The sequence below is a fragment of the Protopterus annectens genome, chromosome 1.part2, assembly GCF_019279795.1.
Source record: "Protopterus annectens isolate FY-2018-M chromosome 1.part2, PAN1.0, whole genome shotgun sequence".
In the NCBI taxonomy this organism is placed as follows: domain Eukaryota; kingdom Metazoa; phylum Chordata; order Ceratodontiformes; family Protopteridae; genus Protopterus; species Protopterus annectens.
The window spans coordinates 449,907,806-449,930,444 of record NC_056727.1 but is presented as its reverse complement, the minus strand read 5'-3'; the positions used below and the strand labels follow the sequence as shown (position 1 = coordinate 449,930,444).

At 43.8% G+C, this 22,639-nt stretch overlaps 1 protein-coding gene across 2 annotated transcripts in view; it reads right to left on the bottom strand.

Moving 5' to 3' along the window:
- Nucleotides 1–22,639, bottom strand: part of SEC23B (SEC23 homolog B, COPII coat complex component) — an 836,569-nt gene that overhangs the window by 618,554 nt on the left and 195,376 nt on the right. The gene's annotated exons all lie outside the window — the stretch shown is intronic.

Genomic DNA, 22,639 nt, shown 5'->3' with positions numbered 1-22,639 from the left:
GGAATCCAGTATCTGTCTGCCTGGGATGACATGATCGACAGCCCACGCTGCTTTGCCAGAGATGGCCTGCACCCGTCGCCCTTGGGATTCTGGATACTGGCAAAGGCTCTTGCCACCCCTATAGTGCCTTTTTTTGGCAAGGTTCAAATGACAAATTCACCACCGTAACAGGTACAAGCAAGCAAAATCTGAGGGTAATGCTACTCAATGCTAGAAGTCTAAACCTCACAATGCACTCACTCGAGGCACTCCTTAAAATGGAGAACATTGACATCTGTGCAGTGACAACACTGACATCTGTGCAGTGACAGAGACTTGGTTCAAAGCTCCAGAGAGCACCCCTGCATTACCAGGCAATAATTCATACCACGCCTTTCGGCCACCAAATCCGGACCGAAACACTAAAGGTGGAGGCGTGTCCATATTCATTAAGGATATCCACATTTCCAAGCTAGTTGCTCAGCATAATGCATCCGAGATTATCCAAGTTCAACTAACTCTGGGCAAAACTGCAATCCAGATTGTAGCTTGCTACAGACCCCCCACCATGCCTCAGGATTCCCACCCCTCTTTTCTTGACACACTGGAAAATATTAAGGTACAACCCAACACTCTAATAATGGGTGATTTCAACTGCCCTACAATTAACTGGGAAAACTACTCATGTACCAACTCTTTTGCTCAACGTTTTCTGGAAATCAATTCCAACGCCTTGGATCAACTTATCCACACCCCCACCAGGGGCAGCAATATCCTAGACCTGGTCATTACCAACATGGGTGACCAGTGTTCCACACCAGAGGTCAGCTCCTCACTGGTCAGATCCGACCACAAGCTAATCACCCTAGACATCCACATCTCGCTCCCACCCCCATTAGGAAAACAACCGTAAAAAATTTCTCCAAAGCCAACTTCACGCTTCTTAAGACAGAAGTGGCAAACTTCACGACACCCATGCAGATGGACAATAGAGGTATGACTGCTGAATCCTACACAAATGCACTTTATAAGCACTTACACAAGTGCATGGATCGTGCTATCCCCAACAGAACCAAGATGCTATCCTCCAAAAAAAGGAAGCCAATCTGGTTGTCTTCTGCCATAAACAAACTCAACAAGAGGAGAAAGAAACTGTTGCAAAAAGGAGTAAAATCCCATGATTGGAGGAACTCCCTGGTCAGCCTCCGTAAGAAGCTGAGATCCCTCATAAAACCCTCCAAAGCTTGTTATGAAAACAAAATCGCCACTGATTCTAAAGACAACTACAAAGCATTCTATAGCTATGTCAAGAATCTCAATGGCAACACTCAGATCTGCTCTGAGTTACAGCACAATGACACTAAATATACAGAACCAAATGATATTGCCAACATCCTGGCAGACAGGTTCAGTGCAAACTTTACCCCCTCTCACCCCATAAAGGGCCCATCTTTATACCGGAAGAATACAAAGTTCCTGTAATCACAGCTGCACAGGTAAAAACCTCACTCTCCAAAGCCAAGAACACAGCATCCATGGGACCAGACAACATCAAAGGCTGCCTTCTACACGAACTACAGAATGAACTGGCATCCCACCTAAGTACCATGTTCAATCATAGCCTTACCTCAGGCTTTGTGCCCATTGAATGGCGCACCGCGACGGTTATCCCACTCCACAAAGGGGGGGGGGCACAACAGATCCCGGGAACTACCGCCCCATTAGCCTGACGAGCCTGGTCTGCAAGGCCATGGAACGTATCATCATGGAACTCATAAACAAAGACATTGGAGATCTCCAAACTCTGGACCCCACACAGTTTGGGTTTGTAAAAGGAAGATCATGTCTCCTAAACCTAATAGACTTCTTTGAAGTAGTCACCAATGCCATAGATGATGGTAATGTGGTTCACACAGCCTATCTAGATCTCGCCAAGGCGTTCAACACCATCCCCCACTCTGGAATCATAGATAAACTCAATAAACTAGGTATAAATCCCTATGTCACAAGATGGGTTGCGAACTAGCTTACTGACAGAACCCACACTGTGAAAGTAGCAGACTCCAAATCAGACTTCAGATCAGTGACAAGTTGAGTACCACAGGGTTCAGTCCTGGGTCCTCTCCTGTTTGGTATCTACTTCTCTGAAGTACAGGCTAACACAGAAGGTCTTTGGCTAACTAAATTCGCAGATGACTGCAAACTAGGAGCCAAAATCTAAACTCCTAACAATGTGGACATCCTACAAAAGGGCCTCACTGAGACAGATGCCTGGAGTCAAAGCCACGATCTTAAGCTCAATGCCAAAAAGTGCATTGTCATCCCCTTTGGTAAAAACTCTGTACCCATGAACTACCACATAGGTGGTAGTCTACTTAACACCGAAAGTGTGATAAGAGACCTTGGGACACAGGTGGACAGTAGTCTCTCTGTTGATAATCACATTGCCACAGTGGTCAAGAAATCCTTCTACATGGCACACCTCATTACAAAAGGTTTCTCATCCAAAATAAAGAGAGGTCATTGTTCCCCTCTACTCATCACTCATTAGACCTATTATAGAGTACAACGCCCCTTTTGGTATGTACCTCACAAGACAACTACAACAACTGGAAAGGTCACAAAAATACCTCACAAAGAGGATTACTGGCCTCAAACAGATGCCTTACGCTGACCGTCTCAAAAAACTCCAGCTTTACTCTGTCGCATATCGCCTACTCAGAGGCGATCTCTGCCTAACATACAAACCTATGTCAAACCCAGAGCTGTTGGACATGCTCCACTTAAAGAAATCCCAATCCCTCTGAGCTACACGCTCTAGGGACCTAAACCTTATCACCACAATAAACAGAACATGCTGGAGGGATAGATTCCTGTCCAAGAGACTTCCCATACTCTGGAACAGACTACCTATCTATGTCAAACAGAGCTCCTCATTAGCACTCTTCAAGAAAAATCTTGATGATTGGATGGGTAATAGGAAATTCACCCCAGGGATCACTTCTGTGGTTCTACTTGACAGAGGCACAGGAAAATAATTTTCTTGGGTGGCAAAAGCAAGAGTACCTTTTTGGCTAGGCTTTTACAGGCCCCAGGGCCAATAGCCTAGTACCTACCTATGAACCTACTGTTCCTCCTCCTCCTCAATTATTTCAGTATGAACAGTTTCACTGGACACGCAAGTGTCAGACAACATACTGGCTCCTGGCAAAGTTGTTACAGTGGGTGCCTGTAAAGCAGTTGGACGTACCAAGGACAGCAAAGTGTCCAAGCCTAGCCTTTCTAAACTTCCTTTTTGGTGTGAACAGGATGTCCGAAGCCAAAGGGTTCCACCATCCTGGATTGCACAAGGCACTTCACACGTTGGGTTTCTAAGTATTTAATGAGGAAAGAAGAGTATGTGGGGTCTTAGGCACAAAAGACTGACAGAGTGGACAATTTCGGTAACTGTATTCAGCTCCTAGACAAAATAAGCACTGGTATCAGCTTACTATAGTCATTTTCCTCTCTTAGTTAAAATTAACAAATCTTTTAATAAAAAAAAAAAAAAAAAATCAAGATAATGAAGGTTCCCCAGTGAGGCACTTATCTGAATAAGTGTAGGCAATGGTAACAACCAACAACAATGTGGAAAGCACACTGACAGGAGCAAAGATCCTATGTTCAGACTGATGGCAGGACAGTCAGAGAATCCTACTCTCTGACATCCAATTATGTACCCCTATACCCAAGGGCTTAGGTCATATGATGGACCTATGAGCACAGGGAAAGTTTTTGGCTTTGGTACACCAGCTGGACATCAGGTTACCTTGACAAGATAACCCACTAGTATTAGAATACTGCAATAGTGATCTAAGGAAGGACATAACAATACTGGGTAGATGGAGAAAAAGGAAAAGTACTGCAGTAGATTTGGAAACTGTAGAAAAGGTGTACAGCTGACAGGCATTCAGTTTAAGTGAAATGAAAGTTGTGTACCTACCATAAAACTAGATTTGTGTGGTCTTTTCATTTGGTTCATCCTTTCAGAAGTTTTGGATCCAGGGCTCCAACTCATACCCTACTCATAATTCCCTCTGCTCCCCCCAAAATACTTCAGATCAAGTTTGTCTGCTCAGAAGATGAACATTATTTGACAATCAGGATATAAAGGTTAGCCTATAAGATGCATAAAGAACAAAGGTAACAATATAAGGAACAGCTAATAAAGGCTGACCAAGGACCAAGGCCCATGTTGAGATCCATCCATTGAAAAGGAGAGAAAAGGACAATTTAGGAAGTGGGATGGAGGGAGGGAATGCTGAACAAGACAACATGGAGCTAGAAGCAAAGTAAGTGCATAACGTTCATATCCAATGTAGTCTGTTTTCGTCCAATTCAACCTTTGGGACAGATCTTACAAGTTACCAGAACACCTGGGTGGCATCAAGGAAGGATGTTCCTGAGAATGGTGGAGCAAAAGGATGTACAATATCTGGACTGTAAATCCAGTTTGTAGTGCGAGCCAAAAGGTGTGAACAGTAGATCATGTACCTACAGCACAAATCTCATCAGCAGGAACTCTGCCTATAAAGGCAGGAGAAGTAGCTATTGCCCTTGTGAAATGAGTCTTTGGTTTGTTTGTTAAAGACAGTCCCAGCTTTTTAACACAAACATTCACTGAGTGACCTTTGATACACCTTGGCCAATTTTTGCTTTGGAAAAAACAACAAAAAGTTGATCCTATTTTCTAAGATCCTTAGTTTATTTATTTAACATTTTGTTAACCAAGAAAGTCTGACTTGGAACGAAGCTAATTTTCAGTGTGGGCCTGGGGAGAAATGCACCAGATGCATGTCTTTGTAACGTGGGAGGAAACTGGAGCACCTGGTGGAAACCCACATGAACGCAAGGAGAACATGCAGACTCCACACAGAAGGCATCTCAGCCAAGAATCGAACAGGAGAACCTCTTGATGTGAGGTGACAATGCTACCGCTAGAGCGTCCAGTTCTGTATAAGTAAAATCTATGAACACCTAACAAGTGTATGGCTCCTTTGTTGAGAATTTTGGGAAAGAAACTGGCAGATTGATAGCCTGATTGAAGTTCATTCCTACCTTTGTGGAAAATCATGTATGCATGTTTACAAGATAACGCCTGAAGTTCCAAAAAAAAATCTAGCAGAAGTTATGGCCACCATAAAAAGAATCTTCCAAGAAAGATATTTTAAATCTATGGTAGTTGCAGGATCAAATGGAACTCGAGTTAGGGCTTGAAGCATGACGGTGATATCCCAGAGAAGAATAGGACACCTTAGGAGGTCTCAAAAGAAAGGTTCCCTTTAAAAAGGCTTTTGAAATCTTAAGGGAAGCAATACAAGTGTGATTCTGCCCAATGTGAAACTTGGAAATGGCTGCTAAGTGTACCTTGATGGTAGAAAAACTGGATCCTTTTAGGAAAAGATATGACAGGAATTCTACAATAGAATGCAAAGATGCTGAAAAAAGGATCCATTCCCCTTGGAAGAGACCCAGAAGGAAAACCTTTTACACTTGCTAAGATAAACTTTTCTAGTACTTGGCTTTTGTGAGGCAGACAGAATATGGACCACTGGAGCGGAAAGCCTAGCATCTCTGGCCACCAATAGAATTGCAGGAACCATGTGGTTAGCTTCAGGGTTTCTAGATTTGGGTGAGGTGCCTGGATGAGAGTCTCAGATGATTTGGATGACAGTTCAACTTCCAGGGTGGATGTACAAGATGAGGTCAAGGGAAGAGGAATCAAACTTGTCGGTGCCAAAAGGAGGCAATGAGTATTGCTCTGGCCTTGCACATCGACTATATGAATACATTTCGTTATGAAGGATATGGGAGGAAAAGTATATTAAAGACTTGGGGGGGGTCCCACTGTGGGCTATGGCACCCCATGGTGATAGACTCTGTGGAGGAATCAGGGCACAGTAAGTGCTGCATTTGTTGTTTTGGTATGAAGCAAAAAGTCTGTAGCATGGTTGGCACCCAGTGACTGAATATGTGCGTTGCCACTGTCTGACAGAGGTAGAAGAATGGACCTAATCAGCCTGTCCTCTAGAACACTGGAGGTCCCTGAAATGTGCTTTGCTATGAGAAAGTGATGGGAAGTCATCACCCATTGCCACACTCTCATGGCTTCCCAGGAAAGTGGATACAAGCACACTCCCCCTTGTTTGCTTATATACAAAACTACCACTATGTTGTCCATCAAGACAGAGATCACACCCCTGGAGAAGAAGTCTGAAAGGTCTGCAATGCTAGGACTGTCCTTATTTCCCAGACACTGATGTGAAGATTGGTCTCCATGGGTGACCATTAACCTTGAACCTTGTTATCTTTGAAATGATCTCCCACCACCATCACCACCACACCCAGAAGTGAAGCACCCATTTTTACTGTAGCCATTGGAGGAGTTTGACAGAAAGTACAGTTGTGTACACTTACCATAAGTGTAGATGTTTGAGTGTATTCACTGTTGCAGTCATCACACCCGGGTTATCTGCCTGCAGATAAGCCCTCAGTCGGCCCAAATACCAGAGTCTTGGGATTTCTGCATTGGATGCTGTCGCCTCTTCCATGACGTCAGGTTGTCAGGGGTATAAAACATGCAGCCAACGCCATTACATCAGTTTTTCTTGCCCCAGATGTCAGGAGCCCCCAAAATAGGAAGCTATTACATGGTGCGGAACACTTCCAGTAAAAAGTAAATACCCCTGCCATAAAAGATGGCCATAAAGAGGATAGGTAGAAAGGACAGAGAAAGCCCCAGGGGGCTGGAGGAAGGGAAACCAGGACTGCAATAGTGAATACACTCGAACATCTACATTTACGGTAAGTGTACACAACTGTACTGTGTTCTTCATGTTTCACTGTTGCAGTCATCACACTTGGGTTGATTCCCAAATCTGAGGAAGGGTGGAGGCAGTCAAGAATTGTTAGGGCTGGCTAGCATGCCTTGTAAGACTGCTGTAGCAAATCCAGCTCTGGATTTAGAAAAAATAGGTAAGTGGTAATGCTTCGTGAAGGTGTGTACAGAACTCCAGGTTGCAACTTCCAGGATGTCCCTGGTAGGGACTCCCCTGAGAAATGCTGTAGAGGTTGAAGTAGCTCTAGTGGAATAAGTTCTGATCCCCTGGGGGGTAGGTTTTCCATGGTGCTTGTAGGAGAAATGGATGCAGTGTTCTATCCATTTGGAAATGGTTTGCTTCAAAATGGCCTTGCCCTCTACCCCTGTAGCAAAGCTGAATAGCAGCTGGTCAGATTTTCTGAAAGGCTTAGTTCTGTCAAGACAGAACCTGAGCTGTCTGTGCACATCCAAGGAGTGCAGGATCCTTTCCCCTTTATTCTGAGGATTAGGGAAAAAGGTTGGCAAATAGATGGATTGGTTTAAAGCCACACTGGATACCACCTTGGGCATAAAGGATGGGTTAGTCCTGAGGGAAACCTTGTCAGCATGGAAAATAATGAAGGGCTCCACCGCCATTAGTGCCTGTAACTCAGACACTCTTCTTGCTGAAGTAATAGCTAGAAGTAAGGCTGTTTTCCAAGAGAGGAATTTTAACTCTGCTGAAGCAGTAGGTTCAAAAAAGGGAAGTGTGAGCTTCTCCTGTACAAAGTTAAGGTCCCAGGCTGGGTGGGAGCTCTCCTAGGGGGCCTTAAATTGTTAGCTCCACTCAGAAAGTGTTTGATGAGAGGATGAGGAAAAGAGAGGTGGCTCAGTATTATAATTATCTCAGATGGCAGAAGCATGAATCTTAATGGATGAGAAGGATAGGCCTCTATGGAGCAGCTCTGCTAGGTAATCAAGGATTTGAGGTAAGGTGGGCAAAGCTGTGTCCTTTCCTTAAGACCGACTCAAAGAACAACATCTTTTCCACATTTCAGCATAGGATTTCCTAGTACTAGGCCTTCTGGCCTCAAGGATGATGTTCAGCACCTGTTTGCTGAGGGATGCTGGTGGTGTATTCAGGGAAAAAGCCAGGCTGCAAGGTTTAATTTGCAGCTGTGGATGCAAAATAGGTCCCTCCTGCTGAGACAGCAGGGAAGGTGTCTGATGTAGGTGCCAGGGTGGCACTGCTGTCAGACTGTGTAGGAGTGGGTACCAGTGCTGGCGTGGCCAGTCTGGTGCAATAAGGACTGTCCTTGGCTTGCCCCGTTTGATCTTGAGCAGTACTTTTGAGAGGAGGAAAGGCATAAATTGAGAGGTTTTCCCATGTAAAGGATAGGGCTTCCATGTTCCAGGCTCTGCTGTGAGGGTTCCTGGTGCAAAATTTGCTCAATTGGTGGTTTTGGGGGAGGCAAAAAGGTTCACCTCTGGTGTTCCCCACCTCTGGGTTAGAAGTTTGAATGAGTTGGGTTCCAGTTTCCACTCGTGAGGGTCCAGTAGATTTCTGCTTAAGTCATCTGCCAGTGAATTTTGCTTGCCTGGCAGGAATTGAGCTTATAGGTGCACTTGGTTGCTTAAGGCTGTGTTCCACAGGGCCATGGCTGACCTGCAGAGTGGGTAAGAATGAGTTCCCCCCTGCTTGTTTATGTACCACATAACTGTGGTGTTGTCTGTCTTTACCAGGAACTGTCCTGGAAGGATAAGGTATTTGAAGGCTGTCAGAGCATTCTGTACAGCTAGTATCTCTTTTTGATTGATGTACAGGGGAATTTGTTCTGGGCTCCATTTGCCCTGAATGAATTTGCCTGCCATGTGAGCCCCCTATGCATAGTCTGATGAGTCTTTTTTCAGGGTTTGGGCGGTGAAGGGTTGAGTGAAAGGAAGTCCCTTGTTGTGGTTGTATGCCTCTGCCCACCAAAGCAACTCTGCCATTAGTCAAGTTATGATAGGAATCACTGTTTCCAGGTCCTGAATGTTGATACCAGAGACTTTTTAAGTACCACTGAAGTTTCCTCATATGCAGTCTTGCATATGGAATTAGCAGAATGCATGAGGCCATGAACCACAGGGCTTGCAGTATTTTCCTTGCAGATAGCTGGGTTTTGTTGGCCATTAGTTTGAAATAATTTGTCAAATGGACCTGCTTTTCTGGAGTGAGGAATGCCATCTGGGAAGTTGTGCTCAAGCTTGCTCCTAGGAATACAATTTGTTGGCTGTGCACCAGTTGTGATTTATTTTCGTTGATGGTGTATCCCAGTGAAGTTAGAAGTCTTTTTACAAATGCCAGGTGCTGAAGTAGCAATTCCTGACTGTCCACCTGAATCAGGCAATCGACCAAGTTTGGGTAAATTTGAATATTTCTCTGCCTGCAGTGTGCAATGGCTGGAGCCAGCCACTTTGTGAATACTCTGGGTGCAGTAGATAAGCCAAAGGGAAGTGCAGAGGACTGATAGTGCATACAGCCTGCCCTGAAAGGTAGATATTTCCTGCAAGACTCCCTTATGGAATGTGCAGATAAGCTTCTTTTAAGTCTAGGGTGACTAACCAGGCAGCCTTGGCTAGCATAGGAAGAAGCTGTTGCAGTGTAAACATTCTGAATTTTGGGACCACCAGAAAGGTGCTGTGAATCGATGGGTCCTGGATAGGGCATCGTGAGCTCTCTTTTCTGGGCACCAGGAACAGTCTGGAGTAGAAACCCTGTCCCCTTTGTTTTACTGGAACAGGTTGAACAGCCCTGATATGGAGAAGGGAAAGTACTTACTTTTGAGCCTCTGCCCACAGGTTTGGAGGAAGGTCTGGCAACCCACTTGGGGTTGGCAGTGAGTGGAAGTCAAATGTGTATCCCTGGGATACAATGTTTAGAACCCATCAGTGCTGAGTAATGGACATCCAGTTTTTTGCATGAAGGGTGAGTTTTCCTCCTAGGGGTGCAAGTACTTGGGCATGGCTGGGAAGGATCATTGAAAAGTCATTGTGAACTTTTTCCATACGGGGGTGGCTTACCACTCCCTGTTTTTGTGGTGGGAACACTCCATTGTTTAGCTGTCTGCATACTCTGAGACTGTAGTCTTGGTGGTCTGTTTCCCCTGGGTTTGGACCGAGAAGGCCTAAGAGGGACTGGAAAGGACCAGTTTTTTGAAGGCCAATGCCTACTGAATCTAGGTGGCAGCACCTGTAAGAAATCTTTGACAGTTTGCATAGATTTAGCTTTTTCTTCCATCTTTTTAAGAACTTCGTCTGCTTTTGTGCCAAGTAAATTATCTTGATTTAATGGAGCATCTAGTAATTTTGCTTTGACATGGTCTGGCAAGACTTGTTCCTTCAGCGAAGCATGCCTTCTCAGTACAGACCCAGTGACAGCAGCCCTGCAAGATGCTTCTAAGCATCAAACCCACACTGCAAATTATGTTTACTAACTTGATTTGCAGAATGCATTAAATCTTTATTTTCTGCACAATCTGGAAGTAACACCATTTTTTGTTTAATTAGTTCCATAATATGTTACTGGTACTTCAACATGTGAAAATGGCAATTCAAAGCCCTGATGGCAAGAGTTGCAGAGGTATATACCTTCTTATTCCATCTGTCTAAAGCTCTACAATCCGTCTGAAGGGGTAGGGTTTTTGGCTGTAGTAGCCTTAATGCCTTTAGGTCCCTGGGAAATGGTCTCTGGATCCGCAGTAAGATTCTTAAAGAGAAATTTGTAAGAGTCAGGTACTCTGTAGTACCTGTCAGGTTTTCTAGGAGCTGGTGGTAAAGTGTCAGGAGTAAGCCTGAATTCCATGAAGACATCATCTACAATATCCAGGACAGGGGGTATAGCTAGAGGCCTGCGCTGAGGCAATTTTAAAAATTCCGAGTCTCTTTTTGGACTGAGGATAGTCCTGGCATTTTCAGGGGAAATGCTCTCTTAAGGTATGCAAGGTTTCACCAGAAGAAAAACCCTCTGGAGGGGAGGCGGCGGGAATGGATTCCTCTGCATCTGAATCCTCATAGGTAGATAAGGGTATGTCCTGATAATCAGAAGGGTCAGAGTCATCGGACTCCTGGTCTGTAGAATCAGAAGGAAATTCAATTCTTTGCCTTTTAGCAGGGGAAGGCTGGCTTCCCCTAATTAGAGTAATAAGGTCTTCAGCCATTCTAAGCATTTGTTTGTGTGGCATGGGAGCTTGAGCATTCGCTTTGGACATCGGTTTTCTAGGTGTAGTGCAAACTCTGGGACTGAGAAACTCGGTAGATTTAGTTAAAAATGAAGATGTCTGTTTAATATGAATATCGGTAGGTCAGAATACACCCTCAGAAGCCGGTGCCTGCAAAGCGGCTCCGGACCCATCCAAGGTAGAGACATCCGCAGTTTCCATAGTTAAAGAAGCATCTCGTGGCATGCCAGACTCTGAATGGGTCTCAGCAGAGACCTGCGAATCTGTAGAAGCGGGCATCAGGGGCTGCAATGGTGCCTCACTGAGTACCAGCGGACTAGCGACTAGCTTAATGGAAGTGTCATCGGCAGTTTTTGACCTATGCGGCCTGTCTCTGTCTTTGTGCTTTTTCGGAAGATCAGTAGTCAGATGGCTTACCAAAGCCATTTCTGTAAATGGAGAACGAGAGCGAAAGAATTTAGCTACAAAAATAGCCCAACAAATGGTTTGGGCATTAAACAAGGCACAAAACCAACAGCGAGGGACGTTGTGGTCTGGGCCTAAACAGGTAACGCAGTAAGAATGAAAATCTCTGTGAGGTATTTGCTTTCTACAGGCAAGATAATTGTTAACTTTTTCTGACATCAGTTAGAACAAGAAAAAAGAATCCCCAACGGGGTACTTAGCTTTAGAAGACTTCAGATTTGAAACTCGAAAAACAAAAATTTCAGGTAGCGGCTGATCAGCACTTGCGAACTGCTTCTGCTTCGGGCTCCCTCTCGGCAAGAAAGACTGATGTAATGGTGTTGGCTGCATGTTTTATACCCCTGACGTCATGGAAGAGGCGACAGCATCCGACGCAGAAATCCCAAGACTCTGGTATTCGGGCAGACTGAGGGCTACCTGCAGACAGATAACCCAGGTGTGATGACTGCAACAGTGAAACACAAAGAACATCAGTTGACTGTCTAAAGCCACTAGGGAGGTCAACCGTCAACTGATTCCTGCAAATTGGTGTGAGACGAATCAGAGTATGAAGCAGGTGAGACATATGGGAACAGAATGACAGGGCCCTTTGTTGGCCTCTCATATAATACCTTGTTAGTGGAATAAGAGTGACTGAAGCATCCATTAAGCTCAGTAGCCTCAGAAGAAGCCTTGCAGGAGGAGATAGGTAAAAAAGGATCTGATAGGCTACTTGATCGAGGGACAATACTCTAGATTGTGGGAGCTTGGCTATCTAACAACTTGTGTTCATTTATCATCCAATAAATTCTGTTTGTTGCATTGTATCTGCTGGTTCTTTGTATAACTAATTGTAATTCCCAACTTTGAAGCAAAATATCCTTGTGCTGGACCAAAAGATTCCTGGTTGATGTGGTAAGGAGCCAATCATCTAAATACGGGAACACCCAAAACCCCTGCAGCCTAAATATGCTGTAACCCACTACCATGCATTTGTTGAACACCCGGGGGGCTGTGTTGAGACCAAAGGGTGTGTCCTAAATTGAAAGTGACTGGCTCCCAGGTGGAAAATGAAGAAATCTCCTGAACTGCCTCTCTATTTTGACATAATATTAAGCATCCTATAAATCTGTTGAGCAAATCCAGTCATCCTTCATCAAAATAGGTGGTATGAACTGAACCCTGACCATATGGAATTTTGTCAGTCTCACAAACTGGTTGAGGTGATTTAGGTCCACGATTGGGAGGTCTCTTGTTTTTTTCAGAACATTCAGAACACTCCAGATCCTGACTGGTCTGGGAGGACCTGCTGGATGATTCTTTTCTAGGAGCTTTTACACTCCTACTGCTACTGATTCCAGCTGACTGTGTAGTATATCAGGTACACTTCTATTTATTTAGAGGGGAAACAAAGGGAATAGTGTGGCCACTGGTGACCATCCTCAGCACCCAAATATCTTGTGTGATGCCTGCCAGCCTTGAGGGTGCAGGGTAACCCCCCCCCCCCGAATGCCCCCAAAAGCACTGGTAGGATTTCTCTGTGAAAGAACCACAAAACCCATGATGTTATAGTCTGCCTCAGTCACTAGGGTGACATCTGTTGAAATTATATTTCCCTCAAACTTCCTGACTGAATCCCTGAGATGAAACCACAAATATTTCCTCCCTTTTTGATTCCTAGAAAAAGGCCTCTGAGGGATGGAAAAGCATATTCCAACAGCAGACAGGGCCTTACCTTCTTCCCGCTCCTGGTTAACATTTCTTTCACTCTGGGAGAGAAGACAGGCAAACTATCAAAAGGCAAATTGATGAAGGATGTCTTGAAGCCTTCAGTAAAAACTGCACAAGTGCATCCGGATATGCTGGCGGATGGACTTGCCACTGCCCGCTTCTCAGGCTATACCATCAGTTGAGTTGGGAAGCAGACACATGAATACAATGGACAAAGATTGTTGGGTACAGAACTGGGACTCCATTAATTTCCGGATTTCCACCAATAAGTTATCAGTGAGGGACATGGTCAGCAACTTTCTCAAGTCCCTCTGAAAGCACGTCATACGGGCAAGGCAGTTCATAGGTTAGGTACTAGGCTATCGCCCCAACGGCCTACGTAAGTCTAGCCAACAAGGTTCAGCACTCTAAGTGCAAAAGTTGCTGAAGCAGACCTCCCTTTCCCAAACCTGTCCAAAGCTCTGAAATCTCTGTTCCGGGGATGGATAGATGTACACTCCTCTGAGAGTTCCTTTTTTTGTGGCTGCCACAGCAACCATCACATCTACTGGAGGACCATTGCTCCAGTGTACCTTATTCTTAGGTGCAACTAAGATTTTATCAGGATTCTGTGGTAGTGGCTGCACCACATCAGGATCCTTCCACACCCTCTGCACCACTAGGGCTAGAAGATCAGTGGGCAGTACCATCCAAGAAGTAGAACAGCCAGCTCCAAAAGCCTCAACAAACACAGACTCCTTAAGAGAATGTTTACTGGTGAACCAACCCCCTCACTGCTTCATCAATTCAAGAATGTTGCCAAAGGTGACATCATCTAGAGGGGATTTTGGGTACCCTTCACCTTCAACATCTGTGTAGTCAGTGACCAACTCAGGACAGCAGTTTAAATATCTCCTTTTACATGTCTGTTTCTTATGACCCTGCCTTTAGACTTCTGGGGAAGAATAGGCATCAGACTGAGAGCGCACATGGCAGGCACCCTTAAGGCTGACAGAGGCCGACCATCCAAATTGATCAGGCTGTACAGACTCCAATGCAGTATCCAAAGGAGGTCAGGAAGGAGCAGGAGAGAACCCTTTCAAATAACTCATAAGCTGAGGATGCAACGGAAGTCAAAGAAACACCTCTCTGATACAAAAAAAAAAAAAAAAAAGAGAGACAGAGACAGAAGGGGCGATCTCTACTCCAACCCACCCCGGCTCCGATGCTGACAGAGGAGCCAAGTTATTGTGCACTGAGGCTGAGAGACAGCTCCAAGAACTTCACAGTTGAGACCCCCCCTCCCCGACATCTTCAGCTCCAAGACTAGTCCCAATCAGACAAAATTAGTTCAGTGAGTAATGGATGCCATCAGAGTTGGAGTTGAAAGGACTGACTTATCCAATGCAGGTTCTATGTGGAAGCTCCAATCTGTGGACTTCAGATCCAAAAGTCAGACTGGAATTGGAGACACCAATGGAAGCGCGGATGAGACTGAACCCAGTGCGCCAGAGGTGGACAGTGCTGGGAGAACCCCCAGTTGAATCTGCATCCGAAGGATCATCTGCATCACCCTGCTGACATCCAGTTCAATAAGGGTCCTTGTAGAATGGAAGGACCTTGAAGATGAAGCCACCGAAGGTGGCTGTGAGAAATGCCTCTCCTTCAAGAAGGAAGAGAGGAGCCTAAGACTCACTGGCTCTTGTGAGAAATATGTAGGAGGTGTCAGCAAACAAATCCAAATGGTCTCTGGATCTGAACGTTTTGGAGTCTTTGGAGCTGGACCCAAAACTTCTGTTGGATCTGCAGAGTGTTTTCTGGATCTCTCCAACTTCTTTTCTGTCTCCTTTTCCTTGGAGAGTCTAAGTTTTTGACTTTCTTAGATGGAGGGAATATCTCTGACACTGAAGAAGGTGCCGATGTTCCCACTTGGGCGAGAAGCAGGCCCTTAAGGACTAACTTTTCCCCAGCACCTTTGTAGTGCTCTAGCACCAAAGCAGGTGAAGTGGTGCATGTTAGGGTCCAGGTGGGCTCCATCCAGACAATAAACACACAAGGAGTGATGATCCTGTGACTGGATTTTGTGTCTGCAGGCCAAACACTTCTTGAACTCTGACACCTTGTCCATCATAGCAGGAACCATGAAAAAATTAAAAAACCCACAACAGAATCACAATAAACAAAGAACTAGAAGCACCTAACAGTACCACTTAGAACAAGAAAAAAAATCACCACTGGGTTAACAGAAAAGGTAAAGTAAAAAACACTAGCTGCAAGATACTGATATAACAAAGACACTTGGTAGAGAAAACCACTTTATAAAACAAAGCAAAGCTTTCAGGTAGAACCCTTCTTCAATACTAATACATACACATCAGAAATTCACAGTTTAAATACCAGCAGCCCAATGAAATCATGTGACAACACAAATACAAAGTATTGTTTAAGCATTCATCTAGTTTTGGTAATGAGCACAAATTTAGGTTTAGGGTGATTGACATTGTATATCCTACATTAAGAGGTGGTGATATTAATAACCACCTAGAGACTAAGGAATATGAATGGATTTTGAGATTTGCTGCTGATTCACCCCCAGGTTTGAATAGCATGGTTAGCCTTAAACCGATATTAGTTAAATTACATAACACTAGACTGTGATAAAAATGTATATGAATACTGAATTAATTTCTTATATTTTTTTATATTTTTTATATTTTATAACATGCTTTATAACATGAATTACATTGTATACCTTGTAATTTACTTTGTATTTGTGTTGTCACATGATTTCATTGGGCTGCTGGTCATGTGACTGTTGACCTGTATTTAAACTGTGAATTTCTGATGTGTATGTATTAGTATTGAAAAAGGGTTCTACCCGAAAGCTTTGCTTTGTTTTATAAAGTGGTTTTCTCTACCAAGTGTCTTTGTTAACAGAAAAGGTAGCAAGAAAAATTAATCTAACTGCTCAGGGGAGACAAGAAAGACAGAAGACACTCCCTTATCATGACATTTTTTCAAATGTATTTATTGGAAGGAAAAGAAGGAGAAAAAGTTTTGTTGGGAAGCTAAGTAAAAGCTAGCTAATGAAGCAGCCCAGAAAAAGCAATACACAAAATACGTCAATTACCTTAGAAGTTAAAAAGTCAGAGCTCTCGCAGACTACATCCTTCTGCAAGATGCGGCAAAAGAGATCTGAGGTATTTTGTGGGGGGGGGGGGGGTGAGTAAATTATGGGTAAGACAGGAGTCAGAACCCTAGATCCAAAGCTTCTGAAAGGTGCAGATGTTGGATCCAAAGCTTGAATCACATGAAATCAGACACTGATTCTACAATTTTTCAGAAATTACTTTAGTGTAAAGTATGCAGTTTATGGAGGCTACTAATGAAGGTTGCAGTAGCACAACTAAATTTATTGCAGTGCCCAAGGTGTTTTTCCCCAAAAGGTATGCAGATGTCTACAGACCCTCAACGAACAACATAGTGGATAACAGATTAATCTCATGCTCCGGAATGCATTAGTGTGGATTAAAATGCAATGGTATCTAAGAGATCAGTTATGTGATCGATTTCTGCTGAAGTCAGGAGGAAAACATTTTCTTAACAGTTCACCTGACTGTACTACTTGTGCAATTTGACGGTCATCTGAAATGAAAGTCTGCTTTGATTTCTGCTTCGGCTCTAAATTCTTAGTCACCTCTTGAGATATTTAAATCATAACTATTTATCAGGTCTGTAGTTGATGAAAGTGAAGCAGCATGACCAACCTGCTGAGTCTGTAAAAGGATAGTCTGCACATTGCTTATAAAAAGAAGTTATGTACTCACCATAACATTCTATGTTTGTTGCCCATCTCGCCCTTCATTTTTACATGTGGGGTTCGGAGCCAATCCTCGGCTCTGACTCGGTTGATTACAAAAGCTCGAAGTCTCAGCTCATGGCAAGGTAGGTAATCCCATAATGCAGTGGTACCAATCCTCAGATCTTGTTTGCTGCTATCTGTAATAGAAAATAGTTATACTGTACACTCAGGTAAAGGAGAAACAACAGTGAAAGGTCTCCAACATAAGGAAAGAGCAAAATTTCCTACCAGGTCCTCTAGGACTATATGGATGGGTTCGTAAGAATGAAGGGCGAGATGGACAACAAACATGGAACATTATGGCGAGTACATAACTTTACATAACTTCTTTATGTTATGTTGTCCTATCTCACCTTCATTCTTACATGTGGGACAACATCTCTAGCACCATTTTTCTCAGGTGGCTCACGGGAATACACTCTTGAGCACCGTGGAACCAAAGGAAGCTCTGTCCCTGAAGGCCAAATCAACTTTGTAATGAATAATAAATGTATGTGGGCTTGCCCAAGTCCAGGCTGCACAAATACTGTCCACTGAAATTCTGGCTTGAAAGGCAGTGGATGTTGCTACTGACCTGGTTGAGTGACCTCTAGCTTTGAAGGGAAGTTCCTTGTTATTGGAAGAGTATATAAAAGTTATGCAATTAGAAAGCCAATCAGTGTGATTTTAGAGACTGGCATACCCTTTCTTGCCTCTGAAAAGGATATGAATAACTGATCCGACTTCCTGAATTGTTTAGTTCTGTGGAGGGAGAACCTCAGTTGCCTGTGCACATCAAGTTGGTGAAGTCTGTATTCTGCCTTGTTGGTATGGTTAGGGAAAAACACTGGAAGTTTAACTGATTGGTTAATATTAGATTGGGAGCAAATATTAGGGACAAAGGATGGGTTAGCTTGAAGCAAAACCCTGTCTTTATGGAAGATCAAATAAGGCAGTTTGACTGAAAGAGCTTGTAGCTCTGAAACTCTTCTAGCTGAGGTCATGGCTACCAGAAAAATAATTTTCCAAGAGAGGAACTTTAGATCGCAAGTGGATGAAGGTTCAAAAGTTGGTGAGGTTAAATACGATAAGACAAAGTTTAAGTCCCAAGGAGGGACAGGTTCCTTAAATGGAGGCCTCAATAAGGAAGTGCCTTTCAAAAAGGCTTTACAGAGTCTATGTACCTTCAAGTTAGGCATATGCTGTCCTAAGTGGAAAATGGAGATAGCTGCCAGCTGGACTTCAATTGTGGCAGTGGCTGAGCCTTGTTGGAAGAGTTCCGAAAGGAAATCCAAAATTGAAAAAATTGGGACAGTGAAGGGGTCTATGTTTCTGGTCTGCATCCAAAAAGAAAACCTTTTCCATTTATTAGCATATAGTTTTCTGGTAGAAACCTTATGAAAGGATATCAAGATGTGTTTTACTGCTGGAGTGAAATCCTGAAGCCTGATTAAGGTTGGAAGTGGAGCAGCCAAGCTGTCAAGTTGAGGGTGTGGAGAGAGGGATGGAGGGTTCCTGACATATGTGTCAGCAGGTCTGGAACTTGTTCCAGAATCCATGGATCCTCCAGTAGATGAGGCCTGAGAAAGGGGGACTAAATCGGATGCGACCAATATGGAGCAATGAGAATCATCTTGCTTCCCAAGGATTTTGCTTTCTGAATGACTTTCGATACGAGGGGAAATGGGGGAAAAGCATAAAGAAGTCCTGAGGGTAAATTATGAACAAGTGCATCTCTGGGTGTCTTCCTCAGAGGGGGGATTAGGGCAAAGCAGCTGTTGCATTTGGTGTTCAAAGGGTTGGCAAAAAGATCACAGCAAGGCTGGCTCCATTTGCGGAAGATCTCTTCCGCTATGTTCTGATTCAGAGACCACTCATGAGGCATCGAAATTGCCTTGCTGAGCTGGTCAGCTATCACATTGGACTTTCCTGGGATGTGCATTGCGACTAGAAAGCATTAGGAAGATATTCCCCACTGCCAAACCCTCAGAGCCTCTCAACAGAGTGGGTATGTTCTGGTTCCCCCGTTTGTTTATATACCATATCACTGACATATTGTCTGACTGGATAGCAATCGTCCCTAGAGGAAGAGAGATGTGGAGTGCTTGCAACACCAGAAGTATTGCTCTCATCTCTAGAGCACTGATGTCCAAATGGGCCTCGTGTTCTTGCCATATGCTTTGGACTGTCTTTCCCAGGTAATGCTCCCCCACCCTTTATGGGAAGTATCCATGGTCACAGTAGCAACAGGTTGATGTGGAACGAATGGTTTCCAGATGGTTAACTCGTTGGAATGAATCCACCAACGAAGATTCTTCTTGCAAGTTTCTGTTATTATGATTGGGTGAGACAGAGGAAGTTCCTGAAGCGACCACTGGGAGAAGAGTAACCAGTGTAGGATTCTCATATGCATCCTGGCTAAGGGAACAAGGATTATGGTTGAGACCATTGCTCCCAGTAGTTTGAACACCATCTTTGCCAAGACCTTGTGTTTGGGAATAAGCAGCAATATCCGTTGTTTGAGATTCGCAATTCTGTCGGGGGGAAGGCTTGCCATCACTGAAATGGTGTGTATTTCTGTGCCAATAAAGGTAACATGCTGACAGGGCGACAAGGCAGATTTTTGCAAGTTTATTGTAATGCCTAGCTGAGCACAAATTTGGTGGTGACAGTCAAGAGCCAAACGTCCAGGTACGGAAACACTCTGAATCCAAGATGTCTCAAGTGAGGCGTTACCACTGCCATGCATTTGGTGAATAGTTTGAAAGCTGTAGTGAGACCAAAGGGCAGAGCATGAAACTGATAGTGACTGGCTCCCAGCTGGAAGCATAAGTGACTCCTTGATGCTCTGTCCATTTTTATGTGGTAGTACGCATCTTGGAGGTCTATCAAGCACATCCAAGTGTCTTTCCCTAAAACGGGGAGTATAGACTGCAGTGTCACCATTTGGAACTTGGGTTTCTTTACTGATTCATTTAGTTTGCTGAGATCCAATATGGACCTCCAGTCCCCTGTTCTTTTTGGTACTAAAAAGAATCTCAAGTAAGTTCCGAATCCTATCTGGTCTATGGGGACGGTTTGGATGACTCTTTTGTTTAACAACTTTTGGATCTTTATGGCTGCTTGATCCCTGTGATTGGGTGGAACATCCGGGATTTTCCTGGTTTGAGGATGGGGGTAGGAAAAGGGTATGGAGTATCTTCTGGAAGATTATGTTTTGTACCCACTTGTCATTTGTGATGTTATGCCAGGCTTCTGGGTACAAAGATAAACATCCCTCAACTGGCTCCAGAGTAGCACGGTCAGGCCTCCTTTCAGGAGCGCTGATCGGGACGTCCGCAAAAGGAATCATGGTCGCCCTGGTTCTGCGGACCCCCTCTGCCTCTAGGATGGCGTCTACCATTATTTCCTCCCCATTTGCCCCTGGAGAAGGAATCACCAAGAGTGCATGGGAAAAATCTCTGGGATTTCTTGAACCACATCTTCCCACCTTTCTGCCCTTTAGGATACTTGAAGGGATGGAAAAATGCACTCCAATGGCAGAGAGAGTTTTCCCTTCCTGCTCGCATCTAGTGAGTGTATCCTTAACTTTTGGTCCAAACAGTGAGGAACCGTCAAAGGGGGCATTTGTGAAGGTAGAATTAAAGGGTTTCACAAAGTTACACAAGCACATCCAGGAGTGTCTCCTCAGGAAAACTCCTGAACCCACTGCCCTACTCGCTCCATCTGCTGCGTATGATATCAGTCTCATGGAGGAGTTCACTATGGAGTTTAAGGTGGATAACTGAGTGGTAACCTTTTCTGGTACCCCTGCAATTGAAGTACCTTGTAGAGTATCTCCTAGTTCCTTCAGATCATCTCTCTCAAGCCTTGTAAAATGGGTAAGATAATTCAGTGATCTAAGGGTAAATGTCGCTTACTGAGAGGATGAAGAACTACCTAAAGCTTCCTCAAAAGATGGTTTCAGGAGACCTTTCAAAATAAGCTTGTTTTTCCTTTCTTGGAAGGACTCTAGAGCTAAAAGTATGACAAAAGGTACAGCTGTCTTGTAAGTGAATGGCCCCTAAACAGTAGACACACACAGTATGCCCATCCATAATGGACATTTTTTATTACATTTTTGGCACTTTTTAAAACCAGAAGGTTTATGATCCTTTTCTTTTTCTTTAAACATACTACACAACTCTAAGTAGCAGCAGATGTCACAGAAAACAATAGAAGGGTAATTAGCTAGGTCCTCTAACTTAAATGGACCTCAACTAAAGGGAAGACAAAGACACACCACACAAAAGGAGAAGTAACAGGAGGAGAGGACTAGGTCCTCTAACTCAAACGGTCCTAGCCCTGCTAAAGCAGAAAAGAAAGCAACAGTATAATAAGAGGACTAGGTCCTCTAACTTAAACGGGCCTAGCCTGATGAGAAACAAGGGAAGAACACACAACTAGAAAAGCCCTCTAATAAAAAATGGACTTGTTATATACAGAAACACGCCACACCAGAAAAACAGTTAGCTACGCTACCTCCACTTAAACACAAATATACACATGAGTAGGGAAATCCCAATATCAATCAGAAAATGGACTAAAACTAGAAAGACCTCAATAGCAAACACTGTATATAAGCTAATAAACAGCCAATAAATGTCTCAACAAGAAAAAAATCTAAGCTACCACTACAGGATACCAAAAAAGACGCACACAGGCCTGCAGAAAAACGGTGGCCAAAACAGCAAAACTATTAAGCAACACCTAATATTTACTACTGTGTAAGGCTAGTATTCTAACTATATTCTAAGTATTTTCTAATTAAATCCAACTACATACCAAGTACAAATGCAAGAAAAACAAAGATGAAAAAATTCACTTAGCCATGGCCAAGAAGAGTACTTCTGAACTCATAAAGTGGCAAACGAGATCTGAGGATTGATACCACTGCATTATGGGATACTTACCTTGCCACAATCCAACTTAGAGACTTCAAGCTTTTGCAATCGGCCGTGTCGGAGCCACATGTAAGAATGAAGGGGAGATAGGACAACATAACACTGGTACTTTTCTTTCTGAAGTAGTTGTGGATAGGACTGGGGTGAATACTACCATGGTTCATGACATGCAATTTAAAAATGGCGTTTCCCCAGGCCTGGACACTGCATTTTCTTTTTTTTTTCAACCCCCAACCTGTCAACTATCTGCCCACCTCCCAACTGATAAGCCAATTTCCTTCCTCAAGGGGGGTGAGAGCCATCACCAGCACATTTACTTCAACATGAGGGAAGATGCAATTGTGGAGGTGTAAGTGTACACCAGCTTAAGTCAACTACACTGTGAGCAAGTCTTTTGGGCTCTGGCCCTGTAAGCAATCTACAATGGAGTAAATGATGGAGACTCAGAAGGAAAGTGGCTACTTAAAGGCACTATTCTTAGCTACAACTTAATCAAGTAGTTAGATTGACAAGAATTCTTTAATAGGTCAGTCTGCATGCTGCATATTCAGCTACTTTTCCTATCAAAGGAGGAATATTTAATTTGGAATGTGCAAGTTGAATGTTAACACCTAAATATTATACAGACAATTATGAAAATTCGTTGCGATAGTTTCCCAAAACA